This window comes from Lynx rufus, unplaced genomic scaffold, assembly GCF_022079265.1.
Source record: "Lynx rufus isolate CCGP_SWC_20201006 ecotype Redwood Valley unplaced genomic scaffold, mLynRuf1.p SCAF_1, whole genome shotgun sequence".
NCBI lineage: Eukaryota > Metazoa > Chordata > Mammalia > Carnivora > Felidae > Lynx > Lynx rufus.
This window is the reverse complement of record NW_025814823.1, coordinates 129,092,379-129,113,297: the sequence shown is the minus strand read 5'-3', so window position 1 is coordinate 129,113,297 and position 20,919 is coordinate 129,092,379. Positions and strand designations below refer to the sequence as shown.

The 20,919-nt window shown below is 43.0% G+C and overlaps 1 long non-coding RNA gene across 1 annotated transcript; it reads right to left on the bottom strand.

Moving 5' to 3' along the window:
* Positions 1–10,846: 10,846 nt before the first annotated feature.
* On the bottom strand, positions 10,847–19,148 carry LOC124502075 (uncharacterized). Its single transcript, XR_006959835.1, has 3 exons — positions 18,943–19,148; positions 13,149–13,320; positions 10,847–11,239 (listed from the first exon to the last, which is right to left on the bottom strand). It is a non-coding gene; the product is annotated as an uncharacterized LOC124502075 (long non-coding RNA).
* Between the last annotated feature and the right edge of the window lie 1,771 nt (positions 19,149–20,919).

Genomic DNA, 20,919 nt, shown 5'->3' with positions numbered 1-20,919 from the left:
CCCACCATCCCAACCCTAGTTAGTGGAAAAGCTAAAAGCTGGGTCGGCTCATTCCTATTCCAGCACTTTTACTGCGCTGCAAGGCCACGGATCATTCTTGTTCCCTCTTCAGTATCCACTCACCTCTTCTGCTGCCGACAGTTACTTGCTGTTCCTTGGGAGAAGTCACCTCATTCTCAATTGGGTGATTTGTTTGGAATTCTCTCAGGCCTACTCTAGGTGTGAGCACAGTTGACTAAGTCCATTGGTGAATCCATGTTCCCAAAGGGATGTTTCAGCAATGGCCATGTGACCCAAATCAGACCAGGGAGAGGCAGTGAATCCCAGCACTTGCACAGGCTACTGGAAGAGATTTTCTGTCCCACTAGATTGGGTGGTATGACGTTATGGGGTCTGCAGCTTCTACAGATCTTATGCTCTCTGCACGGAAGAGGCTGGAACTGCAGGGAACGGGTGGGGAAACATGTCTTGTGATACCTGAGGGTGAATCCTGCAACACAAAAAAACTGAGCAGAGAGAGCAAACCTTGGTTAAGTAAACATATCATTTATCTTCTAAACTAGGACAACTTCGAGAATGAAACCGGGCAAGACATACACCAAACCAGATAGGATGCGTAAACAGGACTATCCTGGGCAAACAGGAACATATGGTCCTCCCGCTCTACGATGGCATCATCTGACCTGCTGGGTTTAGCCTGGCCTCTGGATTAAGCTAGCTGAATTAAGCTGGCACTCTCTCTGGCCTTTTAGTTTAGGTGACAGTGAACTCACTTCACTGTTGAAGCTGGTTGGAGTTAGGAGTTTTGTAACTTGCACATAATAGCTTTAACCAACACAAAAAGGCTGCTTCCTAATTGTTTTGCTTTCTGAAATCTTGTCCTATATCATATTTGAAGCTTGCAATGAAAGGTAATAATTACACACTTAGATTTTAATAAATGTTAAAGCTTCATATTTAACATTTTATTTCAAATAACAAAAACTAACACATGTAGAAACTTTACAGGTTACAGAGGACTTCCAAATTAAGTATCTCATTTGCACTAATCCCCCTGTGAAATAAGTATCACCCAAGGTTCACACGGCTCACGTGGCATATATGCAAAGGTGACTTTTGGCAGGGAGAAAAACACCCACCACACTGAGCTTTATTGTTTGCCAATTTCTTTTTTAACATTTATTTATTTTTGAGAGAGCACACACAGACAGAGAAAGGGCTGACAGAGAGGGAGCCAGAGGATCTGAAGCAGACTCTGTGCTGTGGGGCTCAGTCTCAAACCATGAGATCATGACCTGAGCCCAAGTCAGATGCTTAACCGACTGGGCCACCCAGGTGGCCCTACTGTTTGCCAATTTCTGTCGTGTGAATGTTCCAACAATAGCCAATTTCAAGGCATCATCCTGACATCACTGGATGTGGAGTTGGGAAGAGAGGCATTGGCTCTAGAGAGCCCACTCTGATACTCCACTGCATGGAATGTGAATCCAAGACTTTCAACTCCATTTCTTTTTTTTTTTTAATTTTTTAAATGTTTATTATTTATTTTTGAGAGAGAGAGGAGACAGAGCATGAGCAGGGGAGGGGCACAGAGAGAGGCAGGCACAGAATCTGAAGCAGGCTCCAGGCTCTGAGCTGTCAGCAGAGGGCCCAAGGCAGGGCTCAAACTCACGAACTGCGAGATCATGACCTAAGCTGAAGTTGGACCCTTAACCAACTGAGCCACCCAGGTGCCCCACCACTTCTTAAATTCATCCTATTTTTCTGTTCCACGTGTTTGGTGTGAGGCGGTCGCTTCTGAATTGTGGTCTCGTAACGATGGCAGATGTGCCTCAGAGCCGGTGGTACTTCAAGCCTGCAAAAGAGATTTCTCCAGAGCAGAGCTGCAATGGCAAGCCCAGCCCAGACCTTGTGTTTCCGAAGTCTGTCTGCCCGGATGCCTGCCCTCAGCATGTCTCTGGGATTTCAGCATTTGCTGTGCTCCCCACTTGAATGTGGCTACTCGCCTGCCCCCTCCCCCTCCTCCCTCTGCCACTCTACTTCTGCTTATCCTGCAGCTGGTTAGGTGACTTGTCCATGTCTTTTGCTCCTCCAGGGCCGTTACATGTAATAAAGAGCGGTACTGCCTCCCTTTACCACAGAGTGAGAAGCCGAGGCCTTGGAAGGTCTTCTGTCCTAGAGTCCTATGGGCTGGCTCAGTGACAGCAACTCTCTGTGCTATTCTCTCTCTGGTTGCTGCTGTCAGACCTAAGCTCCCACAGTAAAGGGGACACTTACAAAGCCTGTTCCCAATTATGATCTCATTTGAAGGCATTGACCGGATTGTGAGCTAAATGCTTTGCCTCAGCAGAGAGAGTTAGGAGAAGGGTTGAGTCATGTGAAAACCCTAGTGGCGGTAACCTAATTTCCAGTCCTGGGGCTTAGGGGAAATTAGTCTAGCTTTGGAGGGCTTGCCTTACAAGCTTGAACTTACTGGCTGTGAGCAAATGCCACCATAACCTTAATTGTCAAAAAGTATGGAGCCATTGGACTGCATGGTAAAAATAAATTTGCATCTTTGACATGCAAAATACATAAACATTGAAAATTAAGAAAGTCTTCTAGTAACATTTCAACTCAAATATTTCGAGACTACTTTTCAGTTGCGACTGGTATGCCCTGTGAGTTGGGGAGGAAGAGAACAATGACACCATGGTAGTCACAATGGCTGGTTGTCACTACCTCTGTGGTGAGTGCTCCCCTGTCCACTCTCAGAAGAATGATTTTACAAATCACTTAGGTTTCATTTTAGAGTAGGTTTTCATACTTGCGCTTGAATACGGGGCACATCAGAGCACCCGAGCATTCCCTTAGAACAACTTAAGGAAGCAAGTTTGTGGATAACTGGAAAGCTGCCCTCTCTCTCCAGGCTGCCCTCCTACAAGGGCAATTCCTGGGGGAATAAAGGGTCCTTTTCCAGAACGACTCAAATCTGGAAGGCGATTCATGCTCCCTCTAGTTTTTCCCACAGAGGAGACTATAGTGACTGTGCTTCCTACCGCTTTTCCACATGCAAAGAAAATGCAGTTGCAGTATATCAACCATAACTTTTCTCTTTTGTGTATCAGAACTAATGTGCAAAAGATGTGGAGCATAAACTCACAGTGAAGGCCATAGTTCAGTTCCGTTTCTGAGCTTGTGATCTGGTGGAGGGTCTGACCTGCCAAATACAGGCAACCATTCATTGCAGTTTATAATAATGAGTTAAGTTGATACGGATGGCTAAGGCTGTGAGAGTTGAGAAGAACTGGAAAAATCAGAGGAGAATTTGAAAAGAAGGGAAGACTTCCGCTGGGCCTCAACAGCTGGCCAGGAAAAGGAGGACATTCCAGCAGAGCAGAATGAGAGCATTATGCACCACACGGTGGCATGAATGTCTTGGTGGGGGGGAGGGCTGATGCAAAAGTACCATTAAGCAGCTAGGGTTCTCCCATGGAAAGTAGGCCAAAGGTTTACAAAACAAGCTTCTCAATAGAGAAGGTGTGAGTAGTTCATAAGGTTGAGAACAAGAGGACCCTGCCCTGAAAGATAAAGTGGCAAATCCGGCCACCATTAGCTGGGACTCAATCTTAGTTAACATGCATCGGACTGTGAGGAAGAATTATACTTCTTGGAACATATTCAGACTGAAAAGTCCTCCTGATGTTTTCGCTGATGAGCAAACTGGATTTTGCACAACTGACTTGATTTGCTATATAGTCATTGTTGTCACTAAGATGACCCCCAAAAGAAACTAAACATTGACAAATTCGTGAATTATTTAAAATTTTGGACTCTGTGTGGCAGGTATTCTGGGCCCAAAGAATACAGAAGTAATGAAAACGAGAAGCATTAGGGGTTGAAATGTCTGCTTATTTCTGAAAGCCTGAAGTGACTGATAAATGAAGGACAAGGAGAACACGGTGACTTAAGAGGTGTCTACTGTGGTAGAACCCCCACGGGACCTACATTTCCATCAAGCTAATCACCAGTGTTCCCTTGCAGGTTTGTTGTCATGTTTACAGTTTAAAAAGTTTCGGCTCATGTGTAGGAACAGGCTGATATGCTCCTCCCATAGCCCCCAGATAAACAGGCCTCTAGTGTAGGGAACTGAGCCCTAAAGAAGGAAGCACTGAGTGGGGACGCAGTGCATGTCTCAGGCAGAAATCAAGTCAAGCCAGATATTCCACCCACAGCAACTCGAAAAAGTGGAGAAAACCCCAGTATATGCAAATATCAGACAGTGGGGCCTCACAGTAGATGAGTCCCACTCTTTGTAAGAAAAGTAAGCAAGCCGTTGGAGGAAGTTAGCGAATCTCCTTTCGTAAATATCAAGGAATTTTTAATATGGTATTTAGAGACAAGGAAATGGGAATAATAGCCCTTTCTGTTGGTTTCCTTCAAACTTCTGCTCCCAAATATCTTTTTATGAGATAGAAATTTTTAGTATTATTGGGGAAATGAAAAGCGCAAAGTGATCAAGTAAAAACTTTACAAGTGAGTAAAAACAGGAAAAGAAAATGCTTTGACACATATTGAGACTCTGAACTGCAAACAACAAAGGTTCTGCTAGGTTTCCTTGGAGAAACGGGAGGTTGACCAGGAGAATGCATGTGGACTGGAAGCAGATGCTGAAGTTTCCAGAAAGAATGGCAGTTCTGGGTCCTGCTGTTGTCCCATATCTATCCGGTAGGCCCAGTTGACTCGTTTCCTTTTCTCCCCTGACCACGTTCGTGGCTTCCTTGTAGTCTCTGCTTCCTCGGCCAGTGTGCACATGGCATTATGGCTCTCGGGACCCTCCCTAATAGAGGTCCTTCCCATTGAGCTCCCTCTTACTAATGAACACATTCTTGCTGCACCTTCAATTCTCAGGAGACAGAATCTGACTGGTCCTGTTCACCTATTGGTTCCAGGTTACATTAGAGGCCATTTCTAGCCAATTCAATGGTTACCTTCAGGTCAGGTGTCTGCCTCTGGTCCAATTCCTAGGAGCAAATGATTGGTGGGAAGTAAAAGGCTGTGTTCAGGGCATTTCTCACTAGAAGTGTCTGGGGTGTAAGCAGGCTCTGATTGCTGCCTCTATTACAAAATAATGATAATTAGCTTTTCTTCAGAGCTAGCAAATTTTCTCTTAAACTTGAGCTTGAGGACATTTTTATTATTTTATTCATGCATTTATCCATTCTGACTCATTTTCTATCATAAAATATTTAAGGTGATTTACAAATCTCTATATAATAAAGATCAAATAGTTGAGAAATGAAAGCAAGTTCTAAAAATTTTTTTTTTTTCAACGTTTATTTATTTTTGGGACAGAGAGAGACAGAGCATGAACGGGCGAGGGGCAGAGAGAGAGGGAGACACAGAATCGGAAACAGGCTCCAGGCTCTGAGCCATCAGCCCAGAGCCCGACGCGGGGCTCGAACTCACGGACCGCGAGATCGTGACCTGGCTGAAGTCGGACGCTTAACCGACTGCGCCACCCAGGCGCCCCAGAGAAATGAAAGCAAGTTCTTATTGTCCTAAGAAAAATCAAAAGCCAGGAGCAAAATTATCACTGCATAGTACATAAAACTTGACTTTGGAAAATAACCAAAGGTGGGCCTTGAATTTGTCTCTAAATCTGAAACCTGCCAAACTTAATAACAGTTGACTAGGTACAAGGCAAAAATCCTGACAGAAAATGCCATTTACATTCTATTAGGTTACTAACCAAGCCAATTCTGTGGAAGCCTATCCCTCCAAAGAGACATATACACTCTCACTCTCTCATTCTCTTTTTGGTAATTTATGGGCCACCATGATGGGAAAGGACTCTCGATTATGTCTCAAGGCTTCTTCTGGTCCTGATTTCTTAAGGATGGTTGAGATTTCATTGACCAAGCAAGAAAACAAATCATAAAGAAGGCAAGATTTTACATAGTTAAAACCAACCTCCAATACAATTTCAGTACATTGAAGCCTTATCCCCCAGCCCCTTAAAAAATTGGAGACATAGTTTGAAAGTTCAAAAGGCACATCATAAATTTCTCATTTCTTTTTTATTGTTCATTGTAAGGCAAGAAGTACATAGGAAGGCTGACTCAGTGATTTTTCCACTCTCCAGTTTTTTGCTTGTAGCATTTTTGACATTCTCAGATTTTCTGAGGCTCTTTATTTACAATTTTTTCCTTCTTTTGATTATAGAACAGCAAAAAGTACTAGAAAGCTTGGTCCTGGTGCATGAACAAGGATGAGCTCTACCCTAGAGCACCAGGCCTGCCATGCTGGATGAGATGCACTGTGGGAGCTCGGGAAAGTGAAAGGGATGTTCCCTCGAAGACTGGACCTGGGAATCATTCCATTTAAAAAGGAGAGCTATTTGTCCGACTCTTAATTTCAGTTTATGGTTTGTGGGATTGAGCCCCGTGTCAGGATCTGTGTTGACAGCTTGGGGCCTGCTTGAGATTCTCTCTCTCTGCCTCTCCCCCACTCATGCACGCTCTCTCTCTTGCTTTCTCTCTGTTAAACAAATAAACATTAAAAATAAAATAAAAGGGCAGCTATTGTTTCATATTCATTGAGCAGCCACCATGTTCTAAATACATATGAAGCACGTATGTGACTTGACATTTGACAAGAGGAGAGTATTTTTTATAGTTACTGATTTGATGATTGTATGGAAAGGGGTAGAAGGGATTCTTGGTGCTTTAAGTCTTGCTAACTGACAAAAATGTCACAAGATGGTGATCCTGAAAAACCATTTACAATATTCAATTAACAATAATTAAGGCACTCAGTGGGAAGCTCCTTACTGACTTGCTAAATAGCAAAAATTGGTACTTGGCATTCCCAGGGGATGAGAGAAAAGATAATAAGTACCCAAAATGTAAAGACAATCGAAATGAAACCAATTATGACCAAATTATATTACTCAAATAGAAACACAAGTTGAATCAGGAATATTTAAGTTTTTGACAAGAAATATTAAAAAGAGATACAGTAACATTTTACCATTAATTGATCATCTAATCTAGTTTAGCTCTGGGAAGGGAGCTGCTTTATAAATGTTCAAGTTTTATATATGTTGATAAGGGACGATCATCTCTTATAAGAACCTCATATTTTTAGGAGCTAGCAAGGGCTAATTTTCTGTTAATATAGCTAATAATGAACCCTAATTGATTCTATTACCAATAGTCTTGAAAAGACAGCTAATTTAGTCCATCTTTTCATAATCACATACTCACATACTAATACTAATTTGATTTACTTTATTCAACATTAGTAATTTTCAACTATTCTCCATCAGCTAATTTTCTATGGCATTAAGACAAAGATTATTTTTTCCCTACCTTTTTACAGTTTTTTCTCAACTGCTCTGTTTTTACTCTTCGCTTCCTCATCAATTTCCCTTCTTCCACCTCCTCCATAGATTTGAAATTGTACCATCAACTTCAGACTTAATATAATCCTCCCATATACAACCCAGTGTGAGTCAAGGGTTGCCTGTATATGCTTATACTGTAGTAAACCTAAAGCATGGAAGACTTTTTAGATTTCATCTAATCCAACCTCCCCATTCCTACATGAATATGTACATATCCATATTTCACATAGTTAAGTCTAAAAACCTAATCCAGTTTGATTTCTGGCAAGGAAAAAAACCAATTAGTACATTTCTCATTACTCAAGCAAGCATCTATAGAATTCTCCTTCAAATCCTCTGGTATCCTCTTCTGTATATCATTTTATATATTTTTTTTCATTTTTCATTTTTCATTTCAGAGGGAGAGAGAATAAGCAAGCAGGGGAAAGGGACAGAGGGAGCGAGAGAGAATATTAAGCAGGCTTCACACTCACCACAGAACCCAATGCAGGGTTCAAGCCCACGAACCTGGGATCATGACCCAAGCCGAAATCAAGAGTCGGAAGCTCAACTGACTGAGCCACCCAGTCGCCCCAACATCTTAGGTTTTTAAAACTTTTAAGTATGTTTGAAAAAAAATTAAAACGTATAAATAAATAATAAAACCGTATAAGTTTGAACAAAACCCTCATATTTATATCACAGAGCTAAGCTCAATGAATCAAAACAACTCTGAGGAGGGGATAAATCATGGCTACCTTGCAGAGGTAAACCTATATGTTTGTGTGCGTGTGTGTGTGTGTGTGTAAATATAAACAGATATGTATATGTATAAATATGTTTTTCAAAAACTTGATCATACTTTTCTGTGGCCTGTTTTTTTTTTCTTAATTATGTTGTAAACATCTTTCTCTTCAAATTAATAGATATCAATTTTATCAGTTTAATGGCTGCATGAAGGAATGGATGGAGTTTTCCTCATTTGATTAGTCTTCTGTTCAACAATTAGGGTCTTCTGGTTTGCTTGTACACAGATCTTTAAATATTTGTCTGGGATCTACTCATTCAATTGGGATGAATTTCTGCAGGTCATACAGTTAAACCTTCGAATATACATTGAATATGTATTGACAGTAATTGACAATTTGCCCTCCGGAAAGCTGGTTTTATTTTGCATTGGCATGGTCAGTATATGAAAGCATCAAATAACCCATATCTAGGACAACTTGGGTTTTTCTTTATATGATAAATGAAAAGAGGTATCTGGTTCCATTTGTATTCATTACTGCTCAGTTTGAAAATGCTTTCATATGTTAAATAGTCATTTCACATTTTGTAAATTTCCAGATTAAGTTCTTTGTCCACTCTTCTTTAGTAAGGATATAGACCCTTTGTTATTTACATCTACAGTCTTGCAAATGATTTTCACAGTCTGTATTTGACTTTTGAATTTGTTCACTGTATTTTTTCCTGGATATTTTTACGTGCTTGTTTTTTAAAAAATAAATATTAAAATCAGTTGTTATTTTTATTTATTTTTAAATGTTTTATTTATTTTTGGGAAAGCAAGAGAGAGTATGAGCGGGGGAGGGTCAGAGAGAGAGGGAGACACAGAATCCAAAGCAGGCTTCAGGCTCTGAGCTGTCAGCACACAGCCTGATGCTGGACTCGAACCCACCAACTGTGAGATCATGACCTGAGCCGAAGTTGGACGCTTAACCGACTGAGCCACCCAGGTGCCCTAAAATCAGTTTTTAATAAATTTCAAAAAAAATAAATCCATTTGGGAGACTGATAGAGAGGTTGTCAGTTTTTTAAAACTGGTTTTTAAATTTTCAGGATGGACTGTGGACTATGGAAGCTCCTTTGGCAGCTTTGTCATTCATGGAGTGCCTCCAGATGAAAAACACTAAGCTAGCCACTGTGGGGCTACTAGAATGTTTACATCTGATCCTCGAAGTCAGATCTATGCAAAACAAACAAGTGAAACAACTACCCACAGGTAAATATGAGTAAACATAAGAGGATAGGAAAGCAGTAGCTTTGGAGTTCAGAGTCTGAAAAACTGGTTGTTGAGTGGAACTTGTGGGAAGATGTGTGGTTGCTGGCGAGCCAGTTGGTTTGCTTCGGTGGCATGACTGGTTTAACGTGGGGATTAGATGAATGTGCCACCTTCAATTACACCCTCTGTCTCCTTTAGGGCATATATCCCTTCTGATGCAGTAATGAATTCTCCTTTGGAGCAGAGTACTGACTTGGTGCTCCTAATCCTGGCCATCAGGATATTTTCTTCACTCAAATAAAAGCAATGACCTGATCTAACGTACTTTACTAGGGAGAACGCCTGCCGACCTCTAAGATTTCCATCAAAATTGTAGCTTGCCAAGGTGTAAGCTGACCGCATCCTTTATAGGCGTGTGGATCAGCCAGCTGGCAAGTCCTGGCCACCACTCTCGCCAGGCAATCAGCCAAAAACCCAGCACTCCAGGCAAGATTCATTCCCACTGCAACATTTATTCTATTTTCTTTTTTTAAGGTGTTAGCTGCATTCTGCTAATTGGGACCTTTTGCAAAGTCTTTCAGGCACTTTGAAGTGTCCGTTCTCCCATCAATTTCTGGTGAAAATTTATAGTCCTGTCACATGGGTCTTCAGCAAGAAATCTGTAAAAAGAGTGAAGGTGATTTTTTTTTTCTTTACCTAACTCAGTGTAGCAGAAATGAGGCAGGGGAACTGTCAGTCATTTCTAAGGATGACAATTTTCACTGCTTGACAATCGCAAATGTAAAATTCCAGTTATTTGATGATATGACTGTGTAGAGCCCATCCCCCAGATCCAATGATAAGTGTTGAACAGCGGGTTTGGGGCCTTTTGCTTAGGCATGATAATTTAGGGAAATAGTTAGCTCATCAAAATTGGCCGGGTGCCCTGTTTTCATATTATCCAGACAGAAGTCACTGAACCACAACTTTGCTGCTTAGAAACAGGCACTAAAAGGGAGGGAGTGAGGAACTATGAATAGTTAGCCGGTCACCAATCATGAAGTGTACTTTACACTCAAGGATAAACTGATACATGTTAAATTATGCCTGAAGGTATGTCTGGAAGAGCACCTCAGAAGATCTGCTGGCTGAATTCTGGTCTTTCCCGGCCAGGTGACCTTAAGGAAGACCCAGGACTCTCGGAACCAGGGGTTCTTTGCATGTGAAAGAGAGAGTGCTGATAGATGGCTAAAGGATTATGTTCTGAGGACTTGATTGAAGAGCCACATCCATCATTTCTCCATCCGGGTACACTTTACTTTAAAACATCATTCTTGGGGCGCCTGGGTGGCTCAGTTGGTTAAGCATAGGCCTTCGGCTCAGGCCATGATCTCATGTTTCATGGGTTCAAGCCCCGTGTCAGACTATTTGCTGACAGCTCAGAGCCTGGAGCCTGCTTCAGATTCTGTGTCTTCCTGTCTCTCTAATCCTCCCCCTCCCTCTCTCTCAAAAATAAATAAAACTTAAAAAAAAAAAGAAATAAAATGTGATTCTTCAAAACTATACACCTACAATTCATTAAGCAACAACTATTTTTTAGTCTATACCTGTGGTTCAGCAGAGTACACCCTCTGTGTCGCCTGAAGAAGTTTCACGTGCTCACCATGGGTGAAAAAAGGCCAGGCGCAAATACCCACAGATGAGATAAATCAGAGAGGTGCAGAGTACCGTGGGGTTTGGAAAATCAGATGCAACCCTCTCCAGATCCCTTGTTCGGATACTGACTCCAGGAGAGGTGGTTGGAGACTGCAGCCTGGTTTCGTGGAGCAGCTGGCATTTGATGAGAACCTTGCGTGAACGTGAGCTTTCTGAGAGACGGGACTGGGGAAATTCTAGGCAGAGAGAGCAGAATAAACACAGATGCAGACACAAGAAAGTTCAGACAATATTGAAAGAATTCCTGAACTCAGACACCTAGGGACCACAAATCCAATGTGCTTGCAATCCAGGTTAAGGCATGAATTTATCTTTTCCACAAATATTTATTGAATACCCACTCTGTAGGACATACCACACGTGGCGTTATAGGACATCCAAAGATGACTCAGGATGTTCAAACACAGGTTTCAACTAGGATTTTAAATAACAAAAAGAAATACATGCATATTTTGCATAAAATATGGAAGACAGAAGAGGACAAAGAGCTAAATTAGAAATCACCTCCCTTATTTAAGTTTATAGACTTTGAAAGTAATGTCTCATCTAGCACGCAGAAGCAAAGATATAAATTTGGATGAATACAGAAGCAATCACTGATTAGCTCAAAGCAACATTTAAATTGATCTTTCCAGTGAAAAGGCATTAGAAAAAGCAATCTAAAGAACACCTGTTTAGATGCACTAGAATCAACAATTAGGTTCTTCAGGGAATGAGGAGTTTTCAGCTGCCTTTACTCCAGTGAGAGGCAATAGAGCTTAGCATTTTTATTACTGTAATCAAGAACATATAAGGGGGCCAGAGGAAAATATTCACACCCACCTCTTAATCTTGAAGAGGAAGCAAGTCCCTTAAGCCACTCACTTAATTAAGCACAGGCTGGGACTGGGGGGAGGGGATCCTCTATAGGATTCTCTGTGACTCTTCTTCCTCTTTAAGAAATCTAAGCCTTAGACTTTAGAGTAAAAGGGAAAAAAAAAAATCAGTTTCAACTTTGGGACCCAAAAAGACCCAAGCAGTGAATGTGACTGATGGAGAGGTGGAAGAGGCAAGCTCAGTGCCTCCAGATGGCCTCTAGGCTAGAGTGGATGGTGCCATTCCCAACAGGTCAGTTTGAATGGGCACTGCCCAACTCCAGGGAGTGCCATTCGTGGAGACTGTGATGGGCATGTCAAGTGGGAAACCATGTCTTTACTCCTTGCTGCCCCCTCTTCAGATACCTTCCTAATAATAATAATAATAACAGTAACAATAACCACTAACATCTATTTAGTGCTTACTACATGCCAGATGCCATGCATTTTATGTGTGAAATCCCATTGATTCCTTGCGAAAACTCCATGAGCAGGTAATATGAATACCCCATTTTGTAGATACTAGAGTAATCACATGATAAATGTATTATCCCGACTGGGGCACTTTTGAGAGCAAAAGAAGGTGCCATTACTACTGACCCTGGGACAACAGGTATAAACCAGGCTTGATTCAGGTGAACCAGAGCATGTGGTCACCCTACAGATAAGGCTGCTCAGGTGCACAGTCAAGGCCAAGGATACTTTGCAGTGTTAGCCTCAGAAAGTTTCCACTGAACAGCTTTTGTCTTGTCCCAGGACTTCCTGACCATCAGGGTTTTCATCTATAAAATGGGGGTAATGACACAACTTCCTACAGTTACGTCAGGATTTAATCAGGGTGAAGCACCTGAGCTATGGACAGGAGCTCAATGTCAAACCACTAAAAACCTCAGCTGCCTTCCTCCTTCAGCCTCCCTGTGGAACCCAGGCCTCTGTGTAGCCTTAGGCAAAGCCTTTTCACCTCTTCGCCTTCAGTTGCTTCTTGGATGTAAGAATGAGGATGGACCGGGGGTAAAACATCACTTTCAACTCTGACATTCCTTTTTCTCTTATTCTTCTGGAATTCATCTCTATTCATCCACATGCAGCAAGAGGAATGCCTATCTCTTCTGCTTTTAGTTTAGAGAAAGGAGTCCTTCTGTTTATGCTGACCTTCATTCTCTAGTGCTTTCCCTAGATGGTGGGAAAGGTGAACCCGGAAGCCTTTTCTCTCCTCTCTTCTTTGCATTACCTTTTGCTGGTGCTGGAGCTCCTGATGTGGATTGCTTTTCAGTATGGGGTGGTAATACCAGGGAGCAAGCTGACAGTCTGGTCAAGCATCCCATTTGGATGTAGCTGGGGGGAATTTATTCCCCTGCAACCTCATGCCTAGGACCTTGTCCTTCCTTGGAGCCACAAAATGTCTGCATGAGAAAAAATATGCCACAAATTGCCTTCAAAGGTCACATTATAATGCCAACGTGAGGACCTTTCTTCCTAAGAATAAACACTTGAATTTAATTGCGAATGAAACACATTAATGAATCAAAGGCAGCGAGAGGAGGGAAGAGCACACAGGCTTGTGGTGGGAGAGGTTTCCTTGAACCCACCACACACCCTCGTGGCAGATTGGCCTCCAGAACAGTCAAGGACATTTGGGCACATCTTTTTCTTCCCTTCTCCCCTCCTTCCCCTCCATATCTCAAAGATATTAATTGAGCACGCACAGTGTTATATTCAGGATCTATGCCAGGCTCTGAGGGTTGGAATAAATGGAAAATAGACATGGTCTCCACCTTCACAGAGCTGCCACTGTAGGAATGAGAGAAATGTAAATCTAATTACCCCATGAAAATGTGTCAGAGGAGAACCCTGAGAAGTGCCATGGAGGAAAAAGACATGGTGCCATAGTGAGGGCTGACCTAGTTAGGGAGGCTGGGCAAGGTCTCCCTGAGGAAGTGATGAGGCTCCTGTGGAGACGGGAAGGATGAGTCGGCATTCCGGCATTTCGGACAGAGGAAGCAGCTTGTGTAAAAGCCCTGAGGTGAGAGGAAGCTCTGAGGGTTTGAAGAACTGAAAGAAGGTCAGAGAGTCTGGAGCTCTGAGAATAGGGGGATGGGGTACAGGATGGGGCTGGAGAGGGAGACAGGGCCCAGCCCAAGCCCAGCCCTGTCAGCCTCTTTAAGCATGTAGGGTTTCTCTAAAAGCCACAGGGAAATTCTCCAAGTGTTTTCAGCAGTAAGTTGAAGGATCAGTTTATTTGAACATGATTTGCTCCAGGAAAATAGGTTCAAATGAGTCAAGAAAGGAAGCAAGGGAATAAGGAAATAAGGAAAAATGGTAGCTAATGTTTATGTAACATGTTTTACTACGGACCAAGTATTGTTCTATGACCTTTATACACAGCTTATTTAATTCTCACGCAGCCCTATGGGCCAGATGCTACTGTCCCCCACTTTTCACAGAAGAAGAGATTGAGACACAGAAAAATTGGGCCGGCACTATTTGGCTGGAAAGTGCTGGAACCAGACTGTGACCCAGAGGTCCATCTCTAGATAGCACTGCTTGGACAGCACAGATGCTCCTTCCTGCCCTCAGGCCAGGCAGAAGCTGTGTTGGTGTGGGGGGTGGTGGTGGCGTTGTGGGGGGTGGGCTGGGGGGGGCGGCTTGTACCAGGTTAGCAGCTGTGGAGAGACAGGCCCTAGAGCTATTAAGTAGTAGGAGCTGAAAAGACTCAGGCCGGTGGTTGGGTGAGGAGAATCCCAGGTTTCCCTGTGAGTAAGAAGGTGGGAGGGGTTGCAGCAGAGGAAGCTACAGTGTCCAGAAGGGGCCTGTTTTGAGGAGGGGAGCTTGGGTGGATTGTGGGGACATCCATACACTTGTGGACTTAAGGAAAAGAAAACCGCTTCGAACACTCCTGTTTTTTTGTTTTCCTCTTACTGGGAATTCTGCGAGGTCCGCTAAGAACTCACTACTTTAGTTCTCTTCGTTTCACAGCTAGGTCAACGCCATTTCTTTTGCTGCTTCATTTATTCAACTTGGTGTTTAAATTCTTTTCATTTCTAAAAGGTCTGCTCTCACTCTGACTGCATTCCTAGAAATTCTGTCTGAATTTTGCTTGGATTCACAAACTCGTTGATTCCATCCCCCCTTCTCAGAATTAATCTGAACAAACAGCCATGTTTTCTAGCTTCCAAACACTTTGTTTTCTGCCAACAATCGACACTTGTAATTCTGACACTGGTCAGCCTTGAGCCTTGGAATGTGTATACTATTTGATTTCAACAGTGCACTTCAGGTGCCTATGTGTTAAAATTTCAGAAATACAAACTGTATGTGTACAGCAGCCACGAAAATACATTTTTAAATACACAGTTCCCACTGTCTTGCCTCAAGATTATTTTTGGAAAACTTGCTAAAAAAACAATCTTCTCACAGATTTTTTAGTTCAAACTACTGGACTACAAAAGCCAATCTGGCAGAGTTGTTCTCTGACACACATATGTGCATTTTACACACACAGGGTTTTAAAAAAGAAGACGAGGGGATGCACTATTACAAATTTTCTGTAAATTTTAATATCTATCACCAGAGGGACAACACTAACAAATTAGTTAGAATTGTAATTCTAACTCCATAGGGTATTTCTGGCTAAGCTACTTCCTCCATAATGATTCCACAAAAGCAAAGACTCTATTTACATTTCTTTGTTAAAATGCATTGTGAGGGGCACCTGGGTGGCTCAGTCGGTTAAGCATCAGACTCTTGATTTGGGCTTGGGTCATGATCTCGTGGTTCGTGAGTTCGAGCCCCACGTCAGGCTCTGTGCTGACAGTGCAGAGCCTGCTTGGGATTCTCTCTCTCCCTCTCTCTCTGCCCCTGACCCTCTCTGTCTCTCTCAACATAAATAAACAAACATAAAAAAAGTATTTTACAAAATGCATTGTGAAATGGGGGATGGTCATGCATACATCAGTTCCTGCAAAGGTTATCTGGTACTTAGCAGTGGGAGGGGGCACAATGATGTTTTAGGAGGGCATAAGCTCCGTCTTAAATTTGAATCTTATTGGAGGAATCAGAACTAAAGAAACAAGGAAGAGAGGAAGAGAGCTTCAAGCCAAGACCTGAAGGATGAGTAGAAGTTATCCCGGAGAAGAAAATAAGAAGAAAAAAGAAGAGGCAGAGGGAATGCCATATTTAAGGACTCAGAAGAGGGCAAGAATGTTAGGCATTAGAAAACTATAGCAAGTTCAGTAGGTCTGGATCTTAGAATGCAAGAGGGTGGTTAGTGAATGAGACCAGGTCACCAAGGGTCTTGTAACCATGTTAAGGAATTTGGAATTTATCCTAAGGGTAGGAAGAAGCCCTTGAAAAGGGCTATAGCAGGCAGTGTGGAGAACTGAATGAGAAGAACCTATTGTAACTCCTCAGAGAAAATGGTGGCCTGAGCTAGTATAGTAGCTGAGGAGGAAGATTCAAAGGGTAACTGCAAGGTTGGCCACAGAGGGCAGGGGAGGGGCACAGTGACAGGGCCACTCCCAAGTCTCTGGCTTGGCCAACTGGTTGGATGACAGAGCCATTGCCTGAGAGAGAGAGAGAGCACTGGGGACAGAAAGTTTTCAGCATGCTGAAGCTGAGCTGCCCACAAGACCCCCAAAGTGGATGACCAGTACCAGCAGTTAGTTACTTAATCAGTTACTTAGTTGTTGAGGGATCTAGACAAAAGATATAGGCTTGGCAACTGAAGCTAGCTGGAGGAGCAGACGAGAATGCTCGAGAAGGTGTCCAGTGATTTTAGCAACATGGAAGTCACATGAGATTTTGGAGGGGCAAGTTCAAGGAGCGTGGTAGAGACAGAAGGCAGGTTGCAGAGTGAGCACAGGGAGGGGAGCAGGTAATAGGCAGTGTAGGCAACTCTTTCAAGAGATTAAACCCAAAAGAGGAAAAGAGGGTCTGGGGCAACTGCCGAGTGGTGGTTTAAGATCCGGGAGACTCTGGTGAATTTAAATGTCAGTGATAAAAATTCAGGAGGGAAGGTGGGGCTATGTGCTGAGCAAAGAGTGCAAGGACCTAGGGGAAGCTGAGGACAGCCTCCAGAGACTGAGGAGGATACAGAACGTGGAAAGATGAGTGTGAGGGAGGAAAGAGCATATGCTTGGCTGTGGGGACAGGTTAAAGGTGTTCCCACTGAGGGTTCTATTTCTCTGTTAGTGCAAGGCAAGAAAATCTGTTAAGAAGGAATTCATTCTTTCCCTCACAGTTAAAAAAACCCAAAGTGAAACAAAATTTCATTTTTCACCTATCAGATTGGCCTAAATAAAAATATTCACTAATAAATTATATTATCAATGACTGGGAGGAGTATAACAGTGTAAATTCATACAATCTCTTTAGACCGCAAGTCTAAAGTCAGAACCCTGTTGTGAACCAGTTTTTCACTTAACCCGTGTCTTGAAGATGGTTCCACAGCCACACAAATAAATCCACCCCACTGTGAAGCACACCTTATTTAATCCGTTCCTTGTGCACACTTCTTGACATACATATGAGAGTGTCTACTAGGGAAAATATGTAGCTGTGAACTTGCACTCTGTTCACATCATGATGGTTGGTATTACGGGTCAAGTCTACTGGCCATGGGGGCCTAGACTAAGCATTATTTCTAAGTATGTCTGTGAGGGCGTTTCCAGATGAGATTAGCATTTGACTTGCTAAACTCAGGAAAGCAGATCATCCTCCCCAGCATGAGTGATCATTGTCTAATCTGGTGGGGGCCTGAATAGAACAACGTGCAGAGGAAGGAGGAATTCGCTCCTGTTTTTCTTGCCTCACTGCTTGATCTGGGGCATTTCATCTTCTCCTGTCCTGGGACTGAGAGTTATACCATCAGCCTCCCTGTTTCTCAGGCCTTCAGGTTTGGGCTGAATTGCATCACTGGATTTCCTGGGTCTCCAGCTTACAGACAGGATTATCTTGAGACTTCTCCATCTCCATAATCATGTAACCAATCCCTCATCATAAATCTATTTATCCATCTGTCTATAGTTCTGTTTCTCTAGAGAACCTTGACAAATATAATGTCCTTGCCCATTTTTCTACTAGGTTGTTGGTTTTTTTCCCTATTGATTTTTTTCTTTTAAGACTTTTTAAAAGTTTATTTATTTTGGGAGAGGCAGAGAGGGACAGGGGCAGAGAGAGAGGGAGAGAGGGAATCCCAAGCAGGATCTGCACGCTCAGTGCAGAGCCTGATGCAGGGCTCAAACTCACCAACTATGAGATCATGACCTGAACCGAAGTCAGACGCTTAACCAACTGAGCCACCCAGACGCCCCTTTTCTCTACTGATTTTTAAAATATTTTTTTAACTGTTTATTCATTTTTTGATAGAGACAGAGAGTGAGTGGGGGAGGGGCAGAGAGAGAGGGAGACAGAGTTTGAAGCAAACTCCAGGCTCTGAACTAACGGCACAGAGCCCAATGCTGGGCTCGAACTCACGGACCGTAAGATCATGACTTGAACCGAAGTCGGATGCTTAACCGACTGAGCCACCCAGGCGCCCCTGTACTGATTTTTAACAATGGAGAAGGTTTGAAGTACGCTCCATGGAAGAGAGAAAAGGGCTGAAGAGGATTGGTGTTTAGGGCACCGTCCAGGCTCCTCCCTCACTGCTTCGGGAGCTAATAATAGAGCTCTGCAGGCCTCCTTGAATTGAACAGATTTTCACTGAATTGTCTGTTTGCAGCCCTGGCCTGTGATTTCTTTCTCCAAAAGGTTTACAATTCCCTGAGGCCATTGCTGACCAACAGGTCTGCAGTCAGAGTAGGAAGGAAGGAAGGCCCTATTCTTTGAGTTCCCATTGTCGGCCTGTGAGTGGGTGAGGGGAGAAGCTGCCTAAATCTCTGAATCAGCTCTGGGAATGGACTTGAGGGCCTCCGAGCTGGGTTTTGGTGTTTACTCTGGGCACCAGTTTCCCCTACTTGATCTAAAGGGTGTGACCTTCCAGACCCCCAGTGAACCGACCCATGTCCCCTCTGCTGGATGCTGACCTTCTGGATGCAGGTCTCGATGTTGTCCACCCCCAGCTGGGTGCCTTCATACATATAGTGACAGCTGCTCTTCTTGTTCACACATAGTTTTAGGCCCAAAGGCGAGAGAGCAGAGGGCTGAGGATACAGGGTGGGCCTGGTCTTCCACAGCAGGTAGCCATTTCTCTCCAGCTCTTTTGCATTTTTTAGAGTCCACAGATGAAGTTCAAGGCCTGGAGGGTGGGAGAGACCAATTATTTCCAAAACTCCTCCACAGAAAGCCAACAAAGTACCCTTTCCCAGGGCAGAACTCAGAGCTTCCTACTACACATGAAACCTCAAAGTGGTGTGAATTGTTTTGCAAACTGTCATCACAACATACAAATGACACATTTAAAAATGGTCTAAGTAATAAAAGGATGTAAACACATTTCAATCATTTGTTAGCACATGTGATGTGCCAGGTGCTGTGCTAAAAGGCTTTACATACATTGGCCCTTAAACAACCCTGTAAGATAGCGACCATTATTATCTCCATTTTACAGATGACCAGAGTGAGGCTTAGAGTGGTTAAGTAACTTTCCTTAAATCACAAGGCTAGTAAGTGACAAAGCAGGCATTTGAACTTACACTAAGGTGGAAAACTGTAAACACAACATTAGACGTGGGCATTGTTCATCCTACGGATTCCCCCATCAATGTAGCTGTGGCCAGGGAGGCCCTGACTGGCAACAAGTTGATGTTTCTCAATACTCTGCAGATTCCTCTTTTCCTAATAAAGCACGCTGCCTAACACTTCTGCACCAGGAAACTTAGACCCATCACATGTTCTCAAAAACAGCCCCACCTCATTAAACAGACACTTTAACTAAGTCCACCCAAGCCTCCCTTGTCTGGTGACCAGATGAACAACTTTCCCTGGTGGATGATTTCTCAACCTACTGCAATAGTTATGAAAAGGGACATTCACATCACAGCTCCTAATATCCAAATGCATTAGAAAGTCTAGTATTTTTCAGCTGAAGTTTCATTACCATTGTTTGTAAGTTCCACTTCTTTAATTAGAAGTAATTTTGGGGGCACCTGGGTGGCTCAGTCAGTTGAGTATCCGACTCTTGATTTCATCTCAGGTCGTGATCCCAGCGTGGGGCTCTACATTGAGTGTAGAGCCTGTGTGGGATTCTCTCGAGTGCGCTCTCTCTCTCTGCTTCTTTCTCTAGAGAGCTCTCTCTCTCTCTAAACAAACAAACAATTTCTTGTCCCCACCTCCTATCCAACCAGCCCTTTTGCTTGTGAGTAGAGGTTTAATCTTGGAATCCAGGCATCCATGGAGTTTTGACTTTGAGTTTATAAGTGCTGGGGTGCAGAGCCATAACTAGAATCCAGAGGGACAGATTATTTTCTTTTTCAACCGCCTTGATGGCTGAAGGTGCAAACCATGTCACTATGTAACAGCTGGAAAGGAAATAGAACACAAAGAAAAGAAAATGACACACCCCTTAACCTACTACTTAAAAGGACAAACATTCAAAACATGTGGACTGTGGAATTCTTTTTTAACCTTTTACTTCATAAATGTTGTTAATGAGAGGTCTCACTAAAACTGTTTTTTAAAGTTTTAACTTTTATTGTTTAGGTTGATGCTGACCTTTACATATATTTTTAAGTGTTTATTTACGTTTGAGAGAGCGCTTGTGAGGGAGGGGCAGAGAGGGTGGGGAAAGTAGCATCCCAAGCAGGCTCTGCTGACTGGCAGTGAGCCCAATGTGGGGCTGCAACTCACAAACTGAGAGATCATGACCTGAGCCAAAGTCAGGTGCTCAACTGACTGAGCCACCCACGTGCCTGCCCCCCACCTTTCTTCATAATACACACTATTGTAAGGGACATTTATGAATAGTGAACCACATGGAAATGAGAACGTGCTGTTTTCAGTAAATTATTATAGCCTATTAACTTCCCCAAAAGACTGGCAATTTTGTAAAATTCTTCCAATAT